The sequence below is a fragment of the Limanda limanda genome, chromosome 22 (assembly GCF_963576545.1).
Source record: "Limanda limanda chromosome 22, fLimLim1.1, whole genome shotgun sequence".
NCBI lineage: Eukaryota > Metazoa > Chordata > Actinopteri > Pleuronectiformes > Pleuronectidae > Limanda > Limanda limanda.
In genome coordinates, this window is record NC_083657.1 from 14222837 (window position 1) to 14241906 (window position 19070).

A 19070-nucleotide genomic window follows, 5' to 3' on the forward strand; every position below is an offset into this window, starting at 1 on the left:
TGAAACTGTGGATTTTAGGGTGTTTTGTGTGTATATGTGTGCGTGTTGTGCCATTTTTTCCCCCTATAATTGACTAGTGTGAATCCAGGAAGGGCTTGCGGTCCCTGTGGATTAAGACTACTATGATTATGTGTGATTTACAGCCCTCAGCTTCCCCTGTGATAACTCTGCAGGACTTTTTTCTCTCCCCCACTTCTTCCTACCGTCCGTCTCTTTTCGTCCTTACCCCAGTTTTGCTTTTTTTCCCTTATTTAAAAAAAAAAACTCAAGCCAGACTTGAGACCAGCATAATGGAAGCTTAGGGCAAGAACTGCTGACTGGAGCCCTTTGATGTTTGGACTCCTGGTTTCGCAACAGGTCATGGTGTAAATGTAGTGATGAGGTCATGTTAAGCCCCAGCCTCCTAGTGCACTTAAGGTAGCTGTAAAATATGTAAGCTTCGGAAGTGCGCAAATGGCGTGGGCAACAGAAGTCTTTTTTCAATGAAGGAAATATTATAGTGATTTATAGAGTATAATAATGTAGCAGTTGTACTCAGTGTGCCTCGCAGCGCTGTGTGTCTGTGCAAGAGTGCATATAAGTAGATTAGATTTCTATCGAATTAGAAAATGCTGTCTTCAATATTCATCATGCAGCATTAAGAAGTATTTGCACAGTGACATAACAATGTCAACAATTCAGTTAGAAAGTTCACATCTTTTACAGTGCCTTAATGTCCTGTTAGAGGAACTTTTAAATGCAAACGAAAAAACATATGCATTTAAGTATGTGTGCACATTTTGTGCATGTGTGTGCCATTTTGACGTCCCCGTGCACCACCTGTGACCTAGGAAAAGGTGAAGTCATTGTGCTGATGTGGCAGCTGATGCCTTTCCCACCCTTCCTTATGGTCCTGATAGGCCACAGCACAGGGACAGCTGCTGGGTGTCATAGCGACACACAGAGAAAGAGAGAGACAGAGGCTGCAATTGAGGCAAAGACAAGGGAGCATTTAAGTTTATGTTTGTGTTGTATGCACTAACAAAAGCTATCTGTTTCTGTATCTCCCCTCTTTTTTGTTTTCACACTTTGTACACTTCGGTGAACATTAAACATTAACACCCTGAAGGGAAATGAGACCAATTAAACTGTGTGTTGCATTGATGCATGAAACAATACTAACTCTATTGTTTTGAACACATTTTAAGAGGCGCTAGCCTGTAGCTGTGACCTTGTAGCTGCGATTGCGTGTCGGCATTTGCAAGGCTGTTGCATTGAACTTCGTTACAACACATGTTTGAATATTTTCAATTGAATTTAAATGAGCTTAAGTGGCTGGATAATTTTTTCAAGGCATAAAGGGATAAACTAGCTTGACATTTTTTGTGCAGCAGTAAAAAAAATATGTATCCACCCATTCGGTTTCTTAAGAGGGAAAGCTTGCTCTGATGAAGAAGAATCGAATCGGTCATCACCTCCTCTGCAGTGACCCTATCTTTGTGTGTGTATCTATAACTGTTAACTATGGAGCCATTATTAGTTATGTCACCATTGTGCAGCGGCACACATTACACAAGGCAAAGTGCTTTCAGTCAGGAGTGCAGACAGCTCCCAATCAATGCTAGGCCTGGGCTAGTATTGAGTGAGAGGAGAAAGACGAGTGAGGAGTGTTAAGAAATTAGGTAACGGTGAAAGAGAAGTGATAACAATAAAAAAGAGAAATGATGAGAGAATGAGGCAAGGTAATGGGAGTGATTTTTAGAGGAGGAAGAGGAGGACACAATTTGGTGTCAGGGGAAAAAAATCTTAAGGGAGGAGAAGGGGAGAAATATGTTTCCTCTATTCACTTAACCCAGTAAGAGTCTACCAAGAAAAGGGGCAGACATAGACAGAGAGCAACCTGGGGTTTGACTTTGGCTCACCTTGGCTGTCAGTGGAGTTGGACGGAGGGGTTATCTGTCTCCCCCCTGGTCCACTCCCTGCTGCTGTAATGAATTTATTGAGGCCTAGGGAATGGCTAATGCTCTTGTTTATGGAGGCAGGGAAACAGGTGGCAGCTGAATTCCCCTCTCGCACACATTTCCTGGGGAGATCCAAATAGTACTGCAAGCTGGGGCTCATATGCAATTTGGTATACATGTTGTGGGTTTTGAATCCAAATCATGACCATAGGCGTGTTTTCCCCTAACTTGTCTACACCTCCCTAAATAGTATTTTACACCTACCTTTTAGCCGTTTTATTTTTTTTTTTCAGCCCCAAGTCACAGATTGGAAAAAAACAGGTCCCATGGTAATAATAAAACCCAGATGAATCCCACATGTGGACTGAGGATTTTCTTTCTGCTCCATCTAGCTTCTCTGTCTGCGTATCGCTACCAAACCATCCTGTCCTCCATTCATACGCTCCACTGACTGTGCTGCGTCAAATCGGCCGCTTGAGAACTCTCGGGATGGGATGGTGAGCTGCAGGGTGCGGGGGCAGTTGGTCCATTGTGGCTAGTGATGTGGAGGAGTGAGGAGAACGTAGCTATCATCCATTCCCATTAAGAGGAGAGCAGGGAGAGGGAGGAGGGCCAGCAGGGAGAGAGACAATAAGTCACAAGGTGCCAAGACGGCAACGGAATATGCCTCTGGATACAATGTGAGCAGGAACGTATCACTCATAGTCCGCGCTCATGCCAAGGCAGAGGGGAGAGGCGGAGAAAGCGAGCGCAGACAGAGAAAGAGGAACTAATTCTCACGGCAGAGACCTTTACTTCCTGTGCAGTGTTAAATGCTAAACCTGTTACTGCTTACTGCAGAGCACAGTTTTCTCAATCCTTCGGGCCTTTCCTGGCCTCTGACTCCTGAGAGGGGGCGGGCGGGGATGTCAGAGCTAGCTGTAGGCTGCATGCCTGTCTGAAATTGCTAATAGATCTGTCTTCCCTGCTGTCTTCTCTCCCTGGTTAGCATAGTTCAGTTCAAAGCACATAGCCATTGTCTAATTTATTCATTTCCTTCCTCATTTTTCTTTGAAGCACTTAAAGCTGCAGTGGGAATCACGAGAAACATACTTTCTTTGTTGAGTCTTATGTCCAGTACACTGTAAAAAAAGAAAAGTTGACTCAACTTAAAAAAGTAAAGCAACCAGCTGCAACGCTTTTTTGAGTTGACCTCACTTAAGGGCTTGTGAGTTGTGTCAACTTAAATAATTAAGTTCACTCAAAATGTTATATAGAGTAGCTCTGAATGGTGATGTTCTGTTAGACTAACTTAACATCTCCATTCAGAGCTACTCAAATCTACAAGTTAGGAATACTAGATTATATGCATGCTAATGATTTGAAAACATACATCAACAGAACTGGATAGTTTCAGTCGAGAGAACTTAAACTTAAACTTGAAATGCTTAGTTAACTCAACTTTGCTGCCCATCAGTTGAGCTAACTCAAGTTTACTCTATTCATACTGTTGTGGAAATTCAATAATAACAGCAAAATTCTATAAAGAATCTGTTTATTAAGAACACAGGGGTTAACATTATATACATCCAATAACTACAAAAAAGGCAACATTGAAATTGCAGCAGCAGGGATGCTTAAGTGAACTTGGTAACATTATACAATTATTTTCAAAGATAGAATATGTAAACACATAACAAAGTGCAGAACCAGCTCTCAATACTTTAGCTATAATATAGAAAACAGTATGATTGACACTATGAATCACAAAACATGTGTTAGTCAGATACTTGAGGAAACCACTGGCCAAACCCAGCAGTGAAGAAAGTGCATCCATAAAAAACATGTAACAAGACACAAACGTGTTCAGTTGCAGAGATAACCAAATCCAGCACTTAGTAAACACTAACTTCCAATGGGAACATGGGATTCGTAGCAACACTACACAAACTTGTGTAGCTACTACTGAACTTGAAAACATATTTTGAGGAATAAAGTGACATGTCTATAGAAAGTGCATCCATAAAAACGTGTAACAAGACACAAACGTGTTTAGTTTCAGAGACAAACAAATCCAGCAGTTAGTAAACACTAACTTCAAATGGGAACATGGGATTTGTGTAGCTACTACTGAACTTAAAAACATATTTTGAGGAATAAAGTGACATGTCAATGTGTGCAAATATGTGCATTGAACACATGTCTATGTGTCATGGTATCGGGCTACTTTAACAAGTTGTTTTTCAGAGCCTGAACACGGGCAGAACACTCAGTGCCAAGGTTCATAAAAATCTTTTGAAGGGCCTCAAAAGTGTACCTCAACCCTTTGGGGTAGTCCAGGTTGAGGTTGTAGATGCATCCAAAGAGAAGGACAATGGCTGTACTGATGTCAGAGATGTCCTCCACAACAACCTTTTCCTCGATGACAAGGGCAATGTTGATTGTTCTGGGCATTGAGTGAGCTCTCCCAACATCATCTTCAACAATGGTGACTATGCCAAGTTGAACACCTGCAACGGACGTTTCCTCCGAGTCTGTATCATAGAGAAAACAAACAGACATTACTTAAATTTTTAATGTTTTCATCACCACATTTATAAATAAATTATATACCCCTGCCCATGAGTAAAGTGACATGCACCTTTATGAGTTAAACTTTGAGTGCAAGTGACCACTGTTCAAAATATGAAGAAATTTCCTAACGACAAATTTAAGATACATTAAAAAATACAATTTGTAAGGCCACCAGATAAATTTTGACCACCCAGATGTCATCAATTAATCCATGTGAAGGGATAATTTGTGCGAAATCTGGCATTTTTTTTCTAAAGGTGCTCTTAAAATTCAGCTGGTGTGCAGTTTAAAAGGTGTGGGATAATCCTTTGATTCCATAAGTGTTAACAATCCAAAAAGGATGGACAATATCTCACCCTGACAGTGCATATAAAATCGGCCACAATCCAAACACTAAAACTTGCAGCAAAATTTACTGATTTAAGGTTTTTTTTAGGTCAACCCTCATAGATGACCTCTTGATAATGTGTTTTTACTTTTATTGTTAAAGATTTCAGCCTTAATTAGGGATAACTACTTATATTACATTAAAGGGAATATAAATAAGTGGTTTTATTGCATATTCCTATCAAATGAATGCGTTTGCTCCTTAATCAGAGATGTACTTGCCCCTTGTATATTTATATTGGCCCAGCTATTAAAAAAATGGAAGAAAAAAACTTCAATGGTATAAACCGAAGTATTCTTACCAGACATGTCTTCAGGACGTTGCCTGGATTCTCCCTCAAATAGAGAGGTAGACCTCGGAGAGCTGTGGCCTTCCTTTGTGCAAGCACATTGGTTGTCTGAAAGACACAAATAAAGTTAAAAAAAATATATACCATGGCCTGAAAATACAATCACACCACACCTATTCACAATTTATGTTAATGTCTGTTTGCAATTGCACTCTCAGAAAACCTTAATTTATCTCCTACTTGCATTACCTGTTCATCAAGGTTGTCAAGGAGGGCCTTTAAGTCCTTTTCTAGTGTCCTGCTACGTGTTCTGTAAAGCTTTATCAGGTTTGAGGCGTGTGCATCCAAAGATGTGAAGAATGTCTTCTTTAGATCCACTTGAGTGATTCAAAAAAACTCAGCATATATCTAAGAGAGGAGAAATAACAGTATTAGTGTTAATACAGACTCCAATTACAGAAGGTGCCAATATTGTACAGTTATAAACTAAAAAGGTTTGCTACATCCGGAAGCTGAGCAGAATGGTGGAATTGGTAGAGCATTTAGGACATTACACATTATATAAAAAAAAAATCTTACCAACAGTAAACAGTAAACAATAAACAGTCACATGCTGCCTCAAATGAGTCCTTAGATGGGCTATGTATTTCTTTGGGGCACAGATGTCTTTAAAGTCACACAATTGACAAAAAAAGGTGACTTCTACTTCAGTTTTTCTGGACTTTGTGTGTACTCTTGAAAGGTGGCATTTTAACCCACCGCTTGTTTTGAAAGTGCAGCAGCAGTCAGTGTACAGGCACGGCAGTGGCCAGAAGCGTCCCCGGTAGTGGCAAAGTCGGTAATGCTTGAGGAGAATATCCTGATTAGGGTGCGAGAACTTGCACTCCTTACACTGCATCCAAATCCTGTGAAACAAGGAAAACACATTTAGTTTATGAGTTTAACACCACCCAAATGAACAAACTCAATTTGGCTGAGGCAGAGGTAGGCAACCTTTACATCAAAAGAACCATTTTGCCCACTCTTCGCCCAAATAAAATTTGTCTGGAGCTGAGAAACATATTTGATAAGAAAGCTTATAAAGTTGCATTTATGAAATTATAGAACAATAAAGAACTGTTGACTTTTATAGCTATTTTTACCTGTTACAAAGGAAAACACCAAACTCTTATGAAGAGAAGAAAAATACAGAGGCAAGTGTAGGTGTACTTTGAAATAAATTAAACACAGAACTATGTAGGGCTATTTGAGTTACATTTCCCCATATTTGTGGGAAATGTATGAAATAAGAAGTAGTTATTTTGAAATAAATAACACGTGAACGAGCTCTGTATGAAAGCTTAATTGTTAAATTCACCGTTATGCTAAGATTCAAACAGAAAAGACACCAACAGACGACACATACCCCAGTATACACAAGGAGAAGATCATCAAAATTTACCATTATTTTATTGATAACTCAACTTAACACGTTGGTAGTTTATAAACGTAGCACGGTGGTTTGGGTGGGGTTGGTCTACAGATAACTTAAAGTAAGCAAACACGTGGCTTTCACATGTAGCTGAAAGTTAGCAAACACGTGGCTTTCACGGGTAGCTAACAGGTAGATTTTATGGATAGCTTACACATGTAGTTTTGTAAACGTTGTGAATCATTGCATTCGAAAGACAACGGGTCGCAGAATAACCAGTAAAATAGCGGCGGGAGTCTTACCTAGTTAGTGCTGGAAGAAAGTGAGGAGGACACGCAGCCGTAGGACATGCGGTCGGAGGACATCAGTCGACAAAACTTGCCGTCGGGCGATATCAGGCGGCGGAACTTGCGATAGAAGGACGTGAATCTGATCAACTACACCCCAACATGTCCGGACAAGCCCACTCTACCTGAGAGCGCTGGGCTGGCGTCTCAAAACACGAGTGCGCAGTGACGCTGACTACGTCATGACGTCGCTTTCCGGACGCGGAAGCCACGCTGAAGCGCCGTGCAGCGCTTGCTCCAACATTAACCAACATTGTCCCATCATTAATCTTTTTTTTCACTGCACTTCTCCACTTCAATTATTAATTTAATGTCATCCATGTTGAAGAAGTTCTCCGCTGTTTGCTCCGTTAAATGTCGGCTGTCGAGGGTAAATTACGTATTCTCCACTCAAGCCTGTGTGGAGAATACGTAGCCCCACTCTCTCTTTTTATCTTTATCACTGCTTGTGTGGCTGCAGTGGATGGGCATAGGGGGACATTTAATAATGTGGTTGGTAAAAGTGGTAAAATTGAAACTCCAAGACGACAGAAGGTGAATACAAAGTAAGGGGTAAAAAGAAATCTGAACATGCTATATATATATATATATATATTTTATATGTGTGTGTAAATGTGTATAATAATAATACAAGACATAAATATATATGTTCACATATGTATATATGTTTGTTTGTGTGTGTGTGTTTATATATACATATCTAAGTAGATATATTCCATATATAAATGCATTCATATCATTCAATCTGAACTTATATTTGCATCCCGGAGCTGGCTAAGCAATATTTGAAGTTTCCTCAACTTAAAATGTTCAGTTGACTGCACTACTTATTTGTAAACTTGAAACTTTGGGTTTGCTCAACATTTAAAAAAAAAATTTGCTCACTCAACTTTTAAAAATAAGTTAGACCAATGATTTTGAAGTTGGGCTTTTTACAGTGTACTTGAAATATTATGGGTAGGAGGCTGTCTGTCTGTCTTGAGCCCCTCCCACCAGTAGAATGGGCAGATTCACCTCCTTCAATAACGTGTATGTGACAGATGTCCTACGTGTGATTTACTGTGTTTATTATCACTGGAAGTTTTGGCAGTTGTTTCCAATGCTGGATTGGCAACCTGGCCTGTAAAATGTCTGCTAGGCCGTACACATGCAGCTGCCAACAGCCAATAGGAGCAGCCTCTCTCTGAGCTGCCTTGTGATTGGTCACAGTCTCCCCATCACAAGCCAGGAAGAGGAGGCTGGATGAAGTGCAAAAGCTTATTATTGTGTTATTGCTCAATAGGGCCAGCATATTTAGCGTATTCCTGTTTAAAACATGCAATGGTTCAAGTAATGTCATGAAATTGACAAGACTGACTGATACGACTCCATGACTGATAGAATTGCATGAAAAGAGAATAAGTGTATAACACAGCAGGTGAATCATAGACACATTTCTTAAATATATAATCTCATATGTTGTAATTTTTTGGGTGAGCATGACCATCCACTGCAAACTTCATCCAAACCCAGAAGTTAGATTTATCTATAGGATCTTTAACTATAGGAATGTGATGATTCCACATGAAAAGAAAAAGCACCTGGGAAGCTACCAACATGTTTAAAGCAGAGAGGGTTAAATCTGAGGGAGCTGTGACTTTTGATTTCCCTTTACACAAGTGAAATATTATGTTAATCTACTTGAAAAGTCAAATGGTCTTAACCCCTAGGATAAGGATAATTAATCACGTGCAGCTGTTGAGAGTGCGGGACACACCTGAATTAAAGTGGAGGACGATAATGGAGGAGGATGGAGAAGACATGTAAGAGTTGTTTTATTTTAAGTTTAACATGCATTGTGCGTAGGTGAACAGTACGTGTTTGGCGTTAGTGCAGCGTTAATTGGCAGAGCAGGTAAATTGCTGGTTTAATTGTCTCGGTGACGGCGCGTATAAAAAGGAAATCCACTAACGCAGCTGGAGGATGTAAAAGCCGAGCACGTCAACCTGGTGAGTGTCGTCTATTCCAATATTCACTAATACTATAAACTTACTTTATTCTACTATTTACTGTCTGTGGAGTTAAAGCTGCATAAAAATGACAATTTTTTCCCCCCAATGGAGTCACCAAGTTCAGCTGCTTTTAGCATAGTGACGCAGCTAGTGTCGCCTTAAAGAGGAAAGTCGTTTTAACTGTTTTTTTCAAACTCTTTTTAAACAGGACTGGTATAAGCAGTGTTAGGGTCTTACAACAACTACAGCGTCATTTAATATTATTAAATATAAAATCATAGGTTACAGTCATAGTTAGCATCTCCACATGGTGTCGTGTGAGGCTTGCTCTCTCCTGAGAAAGTGTAGCAAAGTCCTGGGACTGTGTCATCCATTTTGTAAGTATACAGCAGTGTCATACCTTGGTTGTTAGAAGGCTTGTAACAGGCAGGGCTGTTGTGTTAAAGGTTGTTTATTTAATTGTGTTTAAAATGTACATAAGTGCGGTTACTGCGTTTTACAGTGTCAGTGAATGTGCTGGAAGCTTGGCAGTGGCTGCTACTCTGAGTGGAAGAAAGCTGAAAGGAGTATTGATGTTTTTCTTACTGATAATTTGAGGCGAGACTGTCAATAGAGAGTGTGGTATAAGATTCTAGCTGAGAGAACACGCGCGATCAGACAGGCTTTTGTTATTGTGGCATTGGCTACGGCCTTAACTAGCCTGTGTTCAGTTTCTGAATTAAAAATAAAACGAGAAAAGCAGCTTATTCCTTGGAGCCTCATTTCTGAGGGACACGACAGTAAGTTTCAACTGACCCTTTTTTTTATCTGGCACCCATATTCCTATAGTCATAACATCAGTGATTATCTGCTGTAGGCCAACAGTTTGTTTGTTTTTGTAACAGAGGGTGTATGTGATGGGGAAAAGTCTTTGCTTAAATGGTGCATTCGCTGGCTTACATTGACTGAGCATTGTGGTTTTGTGGCTTTGTGACTTAAATGTCGCTGTGTTGCAGTGTTATGCTCCCTGCTGTTAAAGAATCACTCTCACCCCCATCATTTGTGCATGGGATTGGGACGGGTGATTGTTTAATTGAATCTTAGTTGCTAAAAGACAAATAAGTGAGTTTAAATTAATCAACAACCCCCTGCCCATAATAATAATCATATTCCTTAAGGCTCAGGCTGAGAAAGAGCATATTTTAAATCTAACTGTTTAATAAATCCACAACCTTAATGTATTCTAGCTAATTTGAAAGCCACATTTGTATTATTTTACACCCAAGATGGAAAGCACAAAAAACACTTCTACTAGTTACTCTATAGATTTTCCAACTGCGCCTTCCTCTGAACTTATATCCGAATGGTCAAACTTTTTATATGAGTTAGTGCTTAGCACAGTTAAAGTCATTACAGTAATATACAGTTTTGGTTTGGCTCTAGCAGATAGACAATGATTTAACAGTATACTTTCAACCATTAGGTTTGGAAAGTCAGAAATTACAGAATTGTACCTCTTCTTAGAATATTTAGTTTTGCTTTGCTCAAATGGTGAGATTGCATTGGGAGTTACCATAAAGGACACGACAGGATTTGAAGAGCATTTCCAGTGCCTCAAACCTAGTTGCTCATCAGTGATGTCATGACTGGACAAGCGACATCTTGAACGTAAAACATGCCCAGCGGCAACTGATTCAAAGGTCAATCATCTTGAATGTATGCTTCACCGGTTTCCTCCGTGAACTCTTGGTCATCTTACATAGGTTTGTGGTTGCACTGCAGTTTGCCTGCGCCTTCATTAGCTTCACCTTAATGGTCTCTCTGTTTGTCAGTGTGTTCGTGAAGTAGAAGCGCTCATATTTGTGTGTGTGTGTGTGTGTGAGTGGATGGACGAGAGTATTCATGGATCTTAGCCGGCAGGCAAGAAACATTGTCTTTTCTCGTTTACAGGGAAGGGATGTCTCAGAGTGTTGGGTGCCTCTTGCAGAGCTGCTGCCCATTGGTATGTGAAGGCTTTATAATTGAATTAGCCCAGGCCTTATGGCCTAATGTTACTGGCATGCTGAGTTCCAACGCAACACTGCTTGCTCATTATTTGTGAAAGGAGGTCAGGGAGAATTGCATGTCGAATTTTGCGTACTTTTTAAAGATGGTGCAGATGTGGGGTGGCTTATGTTTTTGTGGGAGAACATGAGAATGATTTTGCCTTGATGCTCATCATCTTGAGTATTCTTCCACCAGGTTGGCTCATCCTGGCCGTGTGTGTGTGTGTGTGTGTGTGTGTGTGTGTGTGTGTGATGGGTCTGGCTGCTTGATTTACGTCAGACCTCTTGATGTGTGGATGATTGCTTCATCATGAGGCCCTGTGTAAATGTTTAACAGCTGTCGGCCATGTCCATCAATCAGAGCTTACGGAGCACATACGGATTCTGAAAATATCTTTGTATAATAACAGAGCAAATATATTATGTTTACACTACCATACATACAATATGAATACAGTTCCAGATTCTGCAGTTATGTAGGTACAGATCAGTTTGCACCAAATCTCCAGTGTGTCCCTCCTTTTTTTTTCATTTTCACACAAATTCCTGCTTGCACACAGGGCATAGTGGTTGCCCACAGACGCTGGGGCACTATCATTTATTTCAATCGGCCTTCTGTCAGTTTAGCATAGTTTAGCATAGCCACCTGAGGACTTTGGAAAAATATATGCAAATTTGCCATTACTCAGGGATATCAGCTTAACAGCACTTTGCCTCCCCGATCAATTGTGTGTGCTGTGTTACATCACTCTGAGATAATATACTGCAGCCCACCCATCAAATTCCCTCATACTTCCTTTCAGCTGCATTTTCGGTTCTATAGACATCTCCTGTGTGCTGCTGGATGTGTTAGGGAATATGCATTTGCATGCCCCTGCTTTTTGCATTCACTTATTGGCTGCTTTCACCGACTGTCTTTCTGCTTTCCAGCCTAGCGGCGGATCACACAAAATGTGCTTAAGACACATTTTAGCCTCACACAATGCGGCCGCAGTAATACGTTCGCTTGTAATGGCCCACAATCGGGTTGGTAGACTGCGGTTTGAAACGGTGGCACTGCGGAGGATGTCGGCGTGTATAATGAGGATTAAATCATAGTTGGGTCTGGAGCATTTACGAGAGCAGTGTCGAGACACCGCTGTGGTTTGGGTTTCAGTGCAGACTCACCCACTCTAAGGACATTGAGCATTCAAGGCCCTACAGCAGAGCAGACAAATGCATGTGTAAGATGTTATTGTGCATTATTTAGCACTAGCAGAACGCCTTGTTGGTCATCCTCCTGTGCTGTGTGAATTGGATGGTTGTGATAATGAAGCTCAATCATATGGAGTGGTCCTACATGAGATTACCTTATTTTGTGAATTAATTCACAACTTACATTAGCCCCTATATGGATAGAGAATGGAAACCTCTTAGTTGGGTAAACATGATGGGGAAAGTTAAGTCACAAGGGAATTATGGGGGACATGATGTCACATATCTTCACTTAACACCCTCACACCCCACCACATCTTGTTTGTACTATAAAGCTGTAATGCTTAACTCGCTTTGAGCCCTCTAGTACCATTTTAATGACAACAAATTAATTTAGCTGTGTTAACAAGGAATTATGACACCTAGTTGGGGAGGCAAGGAGGAGGAAGAGGAGTATAGGCAAAAAGGAAGAGGAAGCAGATGTGAAGGAAGGGGGGGGGGGGCAGGGCAGGAGATTGGAGCTGATTGTCAGTGGGGACATGTAAAGTGGAGCCTAAATTCACTGTGGTAACTGTTACTTCCACAAAAGCACTCAGTGCTAGTGAGTCCTGCTGGAGAGAAGGGCAGAGAAAATTGCTATCATTTGATATTCAAATAATATTCAAATACTCAAATAAAAAGCCTGTGCTTTACAGTCCCTCTGGCTTTCTCTCAACAACCAGCCTCTCCATCCTTCCCTCTCTTCTTCTCTTTGCTTTCTCCAACTGTCTGTTGTGCATCTCCTCTCCCACAGAGTCTGTTTTAACACTGTCTTATTTCAAGGCAAAAGCAGCTTAGGGGGCATTTCAGCTCTCACAGGCAGCGTCTATGTTTAACTGTTTTGCATCCAGCAGTTAAGACATCAGACTATGCTCTCTTCATTCTGTCTTTCCTTTTGTAGTTGAGCGTCCACCTGAATGTGATTCAAATTTTAAATGAATGTTGAGTAATTAATCAAAAGAAAACCCCAACACGTGCAGTAAGATCATGCAATTAAGAGTCAAGCCTCAAAGGGTGAAGCATAATGTGGACAACAGGATGTGAATTTGTTGCTTGTATTCATTTAAAAACTCTTTCTGATTCTGATAGTAGAAGCTTTTATTGTTTTGTAAGTTTTCTCCAAAAGTGTTTTAATGATAATTCCAGTTTTTCTTTTTTTCTTTCCGGAAATTTCCACTTACAAATTGACAATGTGCATAATACATTTGAGAAATAGCCTTATGTAACCAGTTTACTTTTCTCATTCATTTTCTTTTTGTTTGGCTCGATGCAGTTTACTCAGTTGCTAGATGACTGATAGCTCCTGCTCAAACATCTAAATACAACAGAATTAAATAAAAAATGCTCATAACAGTTCACATCTGCTACATTTGCATGAATATGTGCAAATGTGCGTGGGAGTGGTAATGAAGGAGCTGGGAGCCTGTGTAGTTATTCTACACTGGCTTAATATATTGTGTATGTGCCGAGGGTATTTTTAATGAAATGCTCCGTGTTAATGTTCAAATAATGGGTCCAAGTAAACCAAACCAACAAGCACAGGCTGTCTTTCCCCTCTCTGGGTTGTGTCACCCACAGTTTGGCACTGTTTGTTTTGGCAAATGACTGATCTGTTTATATGATATGCAGCGAGTCATTATGGCTGCCTGCCGTTTGGGCGTCATGTCCCGTCCTGTGTGGTTCCTGGGCACATTCATCACTTGCTTAATGACCAAAAATGAGGGCCAGGCCACAGTCTACTCCGAACTTGTGGTTTTGGCCATCATGTTGCAATATGCAGATGGAGAGAGGATTCTGAGAATCCAATAAGTCCCAATTTGTGTTCCTGGTGTGAACCTTATACCAACTGATATGATTAATGTAGATAAGGAAAACTTCCACTAGTTTTATATTTGTTTTCCTATTTTGACTGCAATTGTTGCTATGGCTTTCTGTCATTTTAGCATCTCAAAGAGAGACTTCTGTACACATAACTCAGAAAGAGTGAGTCAGGTATTAATGACTTTCTATTTTAACAATGTCAATGTCAATTTCCTGAAATTTTGATGTTATTTATTTAATTTTTTGTATTCTGAGAATCTGCACCTGCTGTGAAAGTTGTCCTTACAAAATATAGACTAACGTTTTCTTGTCATGCTAATGTAGCAGGGGATCATAATGTAAGCTGGGTGCTATCATCACAGTCTCCCATTAATTACATAGACTGTAGCAGCTCGGCACAGTTTCATAATGACCTGGAAATTATTTTACTTTTGTCTTAAAACAGTGAAACATCTTTAACTCTCTTTCTCCCAAGCACATTAATCTGTCTATCATAGTTGGAATGGCCAATGGCAGCACCGGGAGCAATCCAACTATACATCCGGGCCATCAAAAAGATCTGTAAAGGTGCTGTGCAAGTTCCTGTGACAAGCAAGCACTTCAGCGAGCAGGCAGACTTTGGCATAACACCTGTCCTCTCTGTGTACCCATCATTCGGGTGCACATGACAGCATACTACATGTGTTCACAAGGAAAACTAAACAATAAATCTTCTGTGCTTACTGCAGGGGTCAAGCTGTCGCCAGTGACGCCTTGTCACTGTCTGTGCAGTATGTTTTAAGCCCTAATAATATAGGGAATGTAAGTGGATTTGGTTTTAACATTTTCATCTCTTTTGATTTTTTGAATTAAACATGAAAATGTGAATGCCTGGTGTGATCTGCCAGAACAGATGCATTTAATTAATCCATATAGTAGACGTACTGCTGTGTTAGACTTGGATATGGCCACAAGACAGATGCCAACATTTGTGTAGGCGGGATTCAACATCTCCTTTTAAGTGAAAGATGTCGGTAGGATCTGTCAGCTCAGCATGTTGGCAGTTCCTCTCTCCATTCCCTGTGATATTACTGGCGTGACCGAATCACAGCAGTGTTTTAACGACTGGCAACAATGGTGGAGGGAGTTACAAAAACGCTGATATCAACATATCTGCACGATGCTTGACACCAAGCCTGGATATGAGTGGCAGTTCAATTTTAATCACCCCTCATCAGCGGCGATCATCTACGTAAACAGTGCACTGGGATGGGATAACTAATCATCAGTCCCTCATCTTCAATTAGCCGACTATTGGAGAAGCGGAAGGGAATATTCCAATTGCCGAGCTGCTATAAAGTCGGCATGTTGATGACACATCATAGTTAAAGACTTCCACCATCCCAGGGTCTAATAGGCAACATCCTGTTAGCAGTCCCTCATTTGGTAGTTTAGATGGGCTGAGAGCTAGAAAAGAAAGAAGGGAAGAAGAGAAAGCAAGGGACATGGATAATTTGTATCATATAATCATGGCTGATATAATTTGACATTTATATTTCTCTGTACTAATGGCTGGTCCCCATGATAATACATCCTGTGGGTGTGTACTCAAGGTGCTTTTTCATCAGAGGCAATAAGGAACAAATCAGTGTGGTCTGACTGCTTGTGTACGAGACTGCACTGCATCAGCATTTTCAGACTGGAAACAGTGGCACCACTCCCCCAAAATCAATCAAGTCATGCATTGATCAATCAGTGGGTGCTATACTCAATCCACTTAGCTTAGGTAACCTTTCAATCAGTTTAATAAGCTGTGTGTGACACCGCAGTGACTGAGCTAATGCAGGGCTAGTCAGGATGCATGGTGACGGCAGATGATTTACCAGTAAGTTATTTGGCACACTCGGAGCATTCTGTCTAATCTGATGTTTAATTATCCCATGTCAGGATAGGATAACTGTCTTACTCAGACCATAGACTCTCAGATTGATTTGACAAGGTTTCAGGCTTGTCCTCCCTTGAGGATGTGATTCTTTCTCTAAAAAAAATATGTTCCAAAACCTCATCCAACATGTCATAGCTTATCGACAAAAATAAATTAACAATGCTTTTTTCCCATCTACTTAACCCCCTAGTCAGCTGTCATTATACTTTATTTCATTGGCAGAGGGTGGAAGAAATGGTATTGATCTGATGTCAGGCAGGGAGTAGACACAGAGAGGGAGGGGAGGAGGCAGCTTAAAAGAGAGGAAATGTAAGAGCAAGGAAGACGTGGTGGCAAAGAAAGTATATATGCTAAGATAAAGAGGAAGAGAGGGCATGGAAAGAAACAGGCTTCCCAGGCAGGCTGTCGTACAGCAGCTGTCAGATTAGTGCAGGGGGAGCGATGGTAAACTGAGATGAGACGGCTGAACTTTTAACTGCCTATCCCCCGGTTCCCTTTGTTGGCATTGTGGCCACTTTTTCAAAAGGCAGTAGCTGTCACCGTGAGTGAACTTGGGCATCACCGCTCTCCCACTGTCGGTTCTCGGTGCCAGTCCCCTGTGATGCTGGCTACCGGTTAGCTGGCAGCACAACAACAAAGGATGACGACAAGGGCTATACCAGCTAAGTTACCTCAGATGGCTTTTCTGCTTCATATCTGATCCTCCTATGGGAGTCCTCGGGTGACTCTGGCAGCTAGTAAGCCATGGAGCAGCCACGGGAGGCGGGCATTCTCTCTCCGAGGATCATGTGCCTATTTTACATTGCTTATAAGCTGTACTGCTAGCAGCTTCTGATATTCTGCCGTATTGATCTCTCAGCACTCTTTGACTTTTCTAATGAAATACTGTACAGTAGACCAATGTGGTCATAACAACTCTGCCAGCCCCCTGTCAAATCACCCCCTCACCAGATATATTGGAGACTTCCTCCTTCATACATCTATGAAGTATTTAGTTGTGGGGTTGTTGGATTCAACTTCGTGTGTAACTTTGCACACTATAACTTGAAGTGGAGCTGCTTTATATGGTTGATTTTCGAGTGATCCTGATAAACATAAAATAGTTTGTACTCTTCTGTTGACTAGTTTTCTAGCTTTCATTTAGTGCAGTGATGCCAGGGTTACGGCCCGCGGGCCGGACCCGGCCCGACTGTACATCACATCCGGCCCGAGGGTGATAAGGGGAGAATATAAATTTTAATTTAATTTTGATGGAATTTAAAAAAAAAAAAAAAAATTAAAATTTTCGGTGGACTCCGTTAGTTGGTCTGTTGCTGCTGCCCGCCTCAGCTGCAGCAGCGCCGGTAGTGCTGATCGAGATGTTGTCAAATAAGAGGAAGGTCGACACTGAAGCTCGCATCTTTCAGGATAGATGGAGAGAAAATTATTTCTTTTGGGAAGTAGGAGGCAAACCCGTGTGTCTTATCTGTCGTGAACAAGTGGCTGTACTAAAGGAGTACAACATCAAACGACACTACGAGACCCACGCCGAGAAATACGGCGAGTACACAGGGCAACTCCGGACTCAAAAGCTAAACGAGCTAGCATCATCGCTACAGAAACAGCAAGCCGTATTCTCCAAATGTCGAGATACACACGAAGGTTCGTTTTATTTTAATACATATTGTAACGAACTGATAGTTGAGTTCTGTTCTGTTTGACTGCTTGATATGTGGTTGTTATGAATGGATGGATGGATGGATGGATGGATGGATGGATGGATGGATGGATGGATGGATGGATGGATGGATATGTAAAAAGATGGACAGACAGATAGATAGATAGATAGATAGATAGATAGATTACTTTCCGAAGGGAAATTAAGTTGTCATAGCAGCCGGTACATTTGAATACAATAAAATACAAAAATACAATACAATAGAATAAAATAAAAAATATTGAGGTAGAAAGAATAAAAAACAGATGGTAATGTTATTGTTAGACAGTATATAAGAATAGTACAGTATATATAGTATATAATATAACATAATATATATTTATATATGATAGTAATTATACCAATATAAAAGCAGTACATAGTAATAATGGCAGCAACAGTATATATAATAATAATAGTAATAGTGATATAATAATAGTAATTATAACATGTACACATGTATAAATATGTGTATATAGACTTATGTATACAAAGAATATACAGAGAGTATGATATATTTTATAATTTCCAGTGTGATATGGGGGGGAGGGAATAAAAGGGGCTGGGGTTGACTGATAGCCAGGCTAGTGCCATAAAGGCACATGGGTGTGTGGAAATATGGGTTGGTGACTGGTGATGACTGGCAAAGTTAATGTGCCTCATCTGTTATTGAGCCAATTTAGTTTTTAGATAGCTCATATTTGCCTATTTTTTCAAGAACCGTTTTGTTTTACTAATTCCTACTGGATATTCAATCACATGGTCTAATGTTGGACTACTTTATTCTGGCGCTTTCTTTCTGTGACTCGTTTAGGCCTACTTGGCCTGGCCTTCTTTTAATTGGCCTTATTTTGCATTGACTTGTTTTCATGTGCAAGCCTTCAATAAATATAATAAAAGTAATTAACAGTTTACACTTGTGTTATTTATAGGAAATGTGTTTTGTTGGCACCTAGTCTATTTTGTTGCATTTCTAATTTATAAATGTAGGCTACTTGCATGGATAGGAAAATGTAACGTTTTTAGAGGGTAACTGTCTCCTGCTTTAGGCTATGTAATTTTAGGCCTCATTGTGAGGCTATTTTGGTGCCGATGCAATTTCTTATTGATGTGTAGGCCTTCATGAATAATTTCAAATAACCTACCTATCCATGTGTTGAGTCAGTGTTTTGCCTTTTCAGTCCGAAAGTGTAATCCGGCCCCCTGAGGTCTTGCTTGAAAAAATCTGGCCCCCTGTCCAATTTCACCCTGGCATCCCTGATTTAGTGTCTCAATACTACATACTGTGAAGAAGTATTGAGCCACACTCTTTTAGCTGTAATAGAAGTATTTCTAGACAGCTTGATTATTGTCATGGTAATGCAGTTTAACATGATATTTTAGCCTTGTATATGTTCAACGTAAATTTGATACTGCCATCTCTTTTGGGAGTAGGAGAAATAACCATTTGTTG

At 40.5% G+C, this 19070-nt stretch overlaps 1 long non-coding RNA gene across 1 annotated transcript; it reads right to left on the bottom strand.

Annotated features, from left to right (window-relative positions):
• Window positions 1–3457: 3457 nt before the first annotated feature.
• Window positions 3458–7412, bottom strand: LOC132995872 (uncharacterized). The gene is made up of 5 exons (XR_009677057.1): window positions 6884–7412; window positions 5930–6075; window positions 5420–5578; window positions 5183–5278; window positions 3458–4453 (listed from the first exon to the last, which is right to left on the bottom strand). It is a non-coding gene; the product is annotated as an uncharacterized LOC132995872 (long non-coding RNA).
• Between the last annotated feature and the right edge of the window lie 11658 nt (window positions 7413–19070).